This window comes from Dermacentor albipictus, chromosome 6 (assembly GCF_038994185.2).
Source record: "Dermacentor albipictus isolate Rhodes 1998 colony chromosome 6, USDA_Dalb.pri_finalv2, whole genome shotgun sequence".
Taxonomy (NCBI): Eukaryota; Metazoa; Arthropoda; class Arachnida; order Ixodida; family Ixodidae; genus Dermacentor; species Dermacentor albipictus.
In genome coordinates this window covers 92,794,299-92,801,475 of record NC_091826.1, presented here as the reverse complement: position 1 = coordinate 92,801,475, position 7,177 = coordinate 92,794,299, and positions in this window count along the sequence as shown.

The window sequence follows — 7,177 nt, the reverse complement described above, 5'->3', positions numbered from 1 at the left end:
TGTGTGAGAACAAGAGCGCTAATGCCTGCCTGGCACAGCAAGTTGGCTCTGCTAGGTATGCTTTCAAATGAAATACAAGAAGTTTCGGAGTTGGACAGTGCTGATATGTTTGCGCTAAATATTTGCGATCACAGGCTATACGTCGCTATAGAAAGAAGCCAACAGTTGCATGTTCAATGGTGGCACACTGTCGCACTGTCTAGCAGCAGGAGGGACATGAAAGACAGATGAGCAGCCGAAACCGCAAAGCTTGTGTGCCGTAAAGACTGTTTGTTGAGACCGGCCGCATTACAAACTTGATGTTCGCGGACATGACCTGTCGTCGCATATTCTCACGAACCCCGCTATTTATATGAGCGCCTTGATGCTTATGTGGCCTGCTCATATGTAAGAGGCTGTAATGGCAACCCGGTAAAGCGAAATTTGTCGTAAAACCTTTTATTGTCCTTGTCTCAGACCACAGAACTGATATCGACTTTATGTGTTATTTTCCAATGACTAAGGCATGCTGAATTTTCATAGCGTTAGCGATGTTGCGTGGTTATGAAAGAATTATTGCATGTAGTGCTATTTTGGACACCTGTAAAGTCCAGCAGTGGAGAGCGCTGATTGCTATAAAAAAACATAATAACATTAGAAGAGCAATCTTTCTCTCGTAATGTGCAAACATTTATGTGCAGTGAGATATCGCAATATTTGCAGTATTGAAATTCATTAGAATAGAGAGAATTCGGCGTGCTACGAAAAGTGATAGCTATATCGCGCTCCATTATTACTTATGATCAAATCGAACAATTTCTAATTTGTTGGAAGCGGCCGGTTGAACCACACGCACTGGAATTGCTGTCACTACGTTTAACGTAGTGTGAGACTACATGTTTCATGTAACTGCCTTCAAGTTCTAAACACATTCATTGATACCCATTTCTCCAGTTAACTTTTTTTGCAGAGGCCTTTATTACCAATTGCTTTGTCAGCAATCGATCATGACACACCTTTGAATGTAGAGATTGTATACGCAGTAATAGAAGGCAGCTAACATGTTTCTTTGATTTGGTTGGTAGAGACATTGGCAAGCACGTAGAGTGAGAGACAGCACGGTTTATTTCCTCTTTCATTCTGCTTGTGTTCTACGCACTTGCAAGAATCAGTAAATGATGTCACCATTGTAAACGGTTATTTTCAGCACAGAAACCATCACCTGAATTTTAAAAAATTCAAATATGTTCAGCGATTTAGGTGCCAAATCAATCATATAATTATGAGGCACGCTGTAGTGAACGACCCTGAATTAGTTTTGGTCATCAGGTTTTTTTAGCGAGCACTTATGTCTAAGTACACGGCCGTTGTGGAATTTCGGCTTTATTGAAATGAAACCACCGCTACCGTTATCAAATCCGACACCTTGAGCTCGTCAACGCAACGCCTTAGCATCTGGGATGTCACGGCGGGTTGAATACAGTGCAAGGTTGGAAGACAGGTGCAGATACTTCACTTACTGGCATGCTAAGTCCCTCCGGGGCATACTTGCCTTGATACAGTAGCTGGTCTCGAATCTCAAAATGAGGAACTAGGCGCGGAAGCGTTCGTGACGCTGGAACTTTCGACGTATCCGAGAGAAAGTCGAACAGAGATGGCAGTCCAGTGATCATTACGATGTGCAGCAGCGATACTGTCAAAGTCCTGGGAGGACAATGTGGACTTGCAGGAGGAGTCGCAACTGGCGTTCGGGGGAAGTGGTGATCGGAATAGCGCGTCAGCGTTGGAGTGCTTTCGCCCGAAAAGGTAAACCACGCGTGGATGTCATGTTCTTGAACTCGCAATGCCCAGCGGGCAAGGCGGCTGGATGGGTCTTTTAGCATGGACAGCCAACACAGTGCGTGGTGGTCGGTCACTACGTGAAACGATCGGCCGTATAAATATGGGCGAAACTTGCCAAGTGCGCCCACAACGGCCAAACACTCCTTTTCTGTAACGCTGTAATTGGTCTACGCCTTGGTTAACGTGCGACTCGCGCACGCGACGACGTATTTTGTGTGGCCAGGTTGACGCTGTGCCAACACAGTGCCAAGGCCCACACCGCTTGCATCGGTATGGATTTCGGTTGGTGCTTGAGGGTCAAAATGGCGAAGAATGGGTGGCGTCGTGAGAAGACGGCGCAAGGTTGCGAAGGCGTCGTCACACTCTGGAGACCATGATGAGAGATCTCGAGCGCCACCAAGGATCTGCGTGAGAGGCGATATAATTGACGCAAAGTTTCGAACGAATCGTCGGAAGTAAGAGCAGAGGCCGATAAAACTGCGTAGCTCTTTCATAGTGGTAGTTTTGGGAACGCAGTAACAGCACGTAGCTTCTCGGGATCCGGGCGAATGCACTCCTTTGACATGACGTGGAATAAAATTGTGAGCTGACGAACAGGAAATCGACACTTCTTCAGGTTAAGTTGCAACCTGGCAATGGTCAAGCACGTGAGTACGTGCTGGAGGCGGAGCAGGTGCGTTGCGAAATCAGGGGTGAAGAATTCAATGTCGTCAAGATAGCAAAGACAGATTTTCCATTTCAGGTCATGCAGAGCAGTATCCATCATTCTTTCGTACTCCGAAAAAGTCCGAAAGGCATGACGGTGAATTCATACAAGCTGTATGGTGTAAAAAGGCAGTTTTCGGGCGATCGGCCTCTCCCATCGGAACCTGTCAATAGCCTGGCCGCAACTATAGCCAAGAAAGGAACTCGGCTCCCTGCAAACAGTCCAGAGCATCATCGATGCGTAGTAATGGGTAGACGTCCTTCAGCGTGGTTTTGTTCAACCATCTAAAATCAACATAGAAGCGAATGGAACCGTTCTTCTTTGCGACGAGTACCACGGGAGAGGCCCATCGGTGATGTGAAGGTTTAATGACGCCTCGACGGAGCATGTCATCGACCTGGCCTGCAATGACGCGACGTTCCGTAGCGCAGACGCGATATGGTGTTTGTCGCAGCGGTGAGCGACAGTCGATGCACGGCCAAGAGATGTTTGCGCAACGCCGAAAGAACGGCGGAAAAGCTGAAGTATTGCGAGAAGTGGAGATTGCTGCGTATGTGTCAGGTCTTCGGCGATGAATGGGCTGAATACATCAGTCCTTGGGAGTAGGGTACGGACAGGGCACTCAGTTCATGGAAGGCAACAGAAGGCACTTCATAGAGCACGGAGACAATTCGTGTTCAATCGAACGACTCGACGTAACCAAGGTATTTGCAGCGGAGTAGTGATAGCGACGATGAAAGATGATTGTAAGTGGGCATCGTGCTGACACCGGTGGTAAGGTCAAGATCTACAAAGGGTAAAGGAAGCGCTTGTCGGGTAACAAAGCGATGAGAGGGCATGAACAAGACCGTCCTGTCGGTTGTAGTACTAAGCAAGACTGGTACGAAATCTTGAAGAGTGCGGAAGAATACAGGTGTCTTCTTTCACGGCAATTTTAGCGGCAGGATGAGCATCGACCAAGGCTAGGTCACCAAGTTGGGAACGTTGAGTCTACGCCCGAGTGCAATATATGATGGCTTTGTGGCGTGAGAGAAAATTCCACCCTAGAATAACGGCTTGGGGACACGATGAAAGAACGACCTGTATGGTCGCACGGGCCGTACAAGCTGCGGTAAGGCGAAGGGGTTGAGCACTCACCGTTCGAAGCGACAATCCAGACAGAGACGTCGTCACATTACGATGCCTGGCATCCATAACTAGGCATCCATAACTGAAATAGCGGCGCCGGTATAGACGAGGGCGATTGTAGCGACATCTTTGATAAACGCATCAATTACATTAGCATGTAAAGGAGGAGTACTTCGGCATGTCGACTCTTGCGCAGTTCTTGCCTCGGGAACTGCGTCGTCTAGTTTCCCTCTTCGTTAGAGACGGGCTGTCGGCGCATAGGGGAAAGCGATCGGCGACGTGCGGAGGGTAACCGGAGGCGTTCGAAGCGACGATGGCGATCAATCTGGGAGCGAGCTCGTGATGGGTCGAAGGGTCCGTAAAGTGCATTTGGATCGGACGGCAGATAGGGCGCTCGTCGATCGGCACCGAACGCCTGCGATCGGGGGCGGCAGAACCCTGCATCATCACCAGGATACCTACATGCAAAGCATATAGGGCAATTATCTAGCGTACGCTTCGGCTTACGGACGGCAGTGGTGGCCCAAGGGACGGGAGGGGAAGGGTGGTGCACAGGCTGCTGGAAGCTACGTACGGGCACACTGTGAGGAGCAATTGCAGCGACCGCAGCATAAGTGACTGCTGTAGCCACGGCATCCTACTGGTGAACAGCGGGCAGCGCTTCCGCGACCTTTTCATGGATCACGGAGATGAGACGGCAATGTGCTGGCAGACTGCTGAGTAAAGGACACCAGAGATAGCTGTCATACGACTTCTTCGCGGACGAAATCCTTGATTTGGTTTATTAGGGAGGCTTGTTCGGGGCCAGTGGCCAGGCTGCAGGGTGACACCACATTTGGTGTGGGATGACGCCTTGCAGAGCAAGCTGCTTACATAATTCGTCATAACTCTGGCACAAGTTCATGACGTCGCCAACAGTGCGCGGGTCCTTGCCTAGAAACATCTGGAACGCGTCACCATCGATTCTCTTCATAACGAGCTTGGTCTTTCCCGCTTCCGTCATGGCAGCGTTCACGCGCCGGCAGAATTCGAGAACGTCTTATATATAGCTGGTGCATGTCTGCCCCGTGTCCTGTGGCTCGGAGGCTGCTCGGCTCGGAGTTTCCTGATGGCGGGTTGGTCAAATACTTCTGTAATCGACGTGCCGAATGCCGACCACGTTCGGATATCCATCTCATGATCTTTGAACCAGAGGTTGGCCATGGCCGCGAGATAGAATGATACGTAAGCCAGCTTGTCCGAGTCATTCCATTTGTTGTGAACGCTCACCCGTTCGTAGGACAACAGCCACTCTTTCAACGTCGTTGTCGTCGGTTCCGCTGAACATGGGAGGCACCCGCTGGTGAACGGTGCCAGCGCAAGGGACGGGTGGCGATGGAAGAGTCTGCTTGTCGGCGTCCGACACGGCAGAGGGTAGCGTCCGAGAACGGAGTTCCAGGATGGTAGAGTGGAACGTTACCCTGGACCTCCACCACTTATAAAGGATTCTTATTGAGGTTCGTAGCGACAGCTGTTTCTAGGATGCATCGAGCACAGTCCCCTAGCTCGGTCCTCTGCTGCGCGCTTGATGCTGCCGACGCTGCTCACTCTGCGCTCACATTCGTTATTTTCCATACAATATCATTAATTTGGTAATCAACAGTCATATCTTAACACGGCAGGACACGGTTCGGTTCGCTTCTGGCCTTCCTTTGGTCACGTGATAGCATTTTTACCTCAAAACGCTACCTTGAAATATACAGATCTAAGGCTTTCGACTTAGAAAAGAAGCATTCAAGTTTTAAAAGACTGAAAATTTTTCCATCAGGGGCACGACGCCGCTGAAAGGATGGGACGCTTACTGTTGCTGTTTTTGCAGAATACGTTCCTCGGTGCTTTATCTCCATGGGTTCTCGAACCTTGGCCGGGCTGGGCTGATCAAGCATTTCTGCCCGGTTTCCAAAAGTGCACGGATTACCAAGTTTGGTTCCTTCTTCTAATGGTGGCTGGCAACATGGCTCCTTCACTGACGCCCTCGCAAGCTATGAAGCGGGATATAAAGGCCAGCAAGGCACCACTTCAGTTCGGCACGACACCGCTGAACGTATGGGACGCTTACCGTTGCTGTTTATTCAGGTTGGTTGCTTCAAAGATGCATCATGTATAAAATGCAGCCTTTACTGCCTTGTTGCGGTGTCGTGCCCGACCGAATTGTATGATAAGATGCGGCGTTTGGTGCTGTTCTTTTTATTCTTGCACAAAAATTCTGCATGTCTGTTGTTGTTGCTTTCGGGAGATATTGAATCAAATCCCGGCCTTACCGTCGAACTAGCACTTGAAATTGTCCTTGAAACTGTGCGTAGGCTAGAAGTGGGTTCGAATAGATTAATCGGTGATTAAGCTTAGTGAGCGGGCTCGTCGCGGCACCCTGCGGAGACCGCGGTTTCCACGCTACAAAGCACATGCAGGTGCATACAACTTTATAGCAAGTATAGCGCAACATTTCATATATGTGCACGACAGGGCTGAAATGCTCACTCGGTCCCACGTTCTTCAATCTGGTCGTACTACGTGGTTGCGGACCGGCTTCCTCCTGTACCAGCTTGACCGGCGAATAGTAGTCATAAACAAATTGTGCATTTTGATGCGCTTTAAATGGCTCCATTCGAAGCGATGTATGCCAAGGCGTCTACCTCTAGCCAGGAGTGACCAGGCGTGAGCGCGCATTGGAAAGCGTACGTTCGGCCTGACCTTAAGTTTCACGTGGTTCAAGCCTACTTGAGTGTTCAAAGCTCCCGGCCATTAGTGTGGCCAAAGTTTAATTCTTATACTTGCGGCCTTGGCCGAGCGTGAGCTGACTTTATTAGGCTTCTTACGGAAGCACACAACTCTTATCGAGATACGAAGCACAGATTTTCTCTTACTTCAGACTCTTTCGATCGCTACCTAAGCTATTTCACACAATACCATCAGGAAGAAGCTCACTGATACAAAGACGCTTCTGGTTTGATGGCACGTATCAGCCAATGGCAGCGCTCTAACAGTATCTGCCATGCTGACCTCAAGGAACGGACGCCGGCACCTCTGAAGCGGGTGAGAACAAGACTGCCATTGAAAACAGAATGCTCGCGGAAAAGGTGACGCCGCTCCCATTGCGACACGACGAATGCATGTCGACTGTATGACGACTCTAAGATCATTACTGCGTGACGATGATGACATGAAGAAGATGACGCGACGATGGTGGCAAGATGGCAGTTGGATGTTTGCAACGAAGGCGCCAAATAAAACTGGCTCAGTCAGAGTTGGATGGCGAATCTGGAATGATGACGAAGCAATGAACATGACGGCATCATCGCCGCGAATACATGCCTAGTGGCAGAAGTTATTAGACAAGTTGGGCCACTCGTTGATCTAGGAGACTTGATGAATACATGGATACATGGATTTGTATTCAGCAAATGCCCATTACGAAATACAATTGACTTCTATGGCTGTGTCGATGACTAAAGAAAATTGTAACAAATATTTGGACTTTCGATC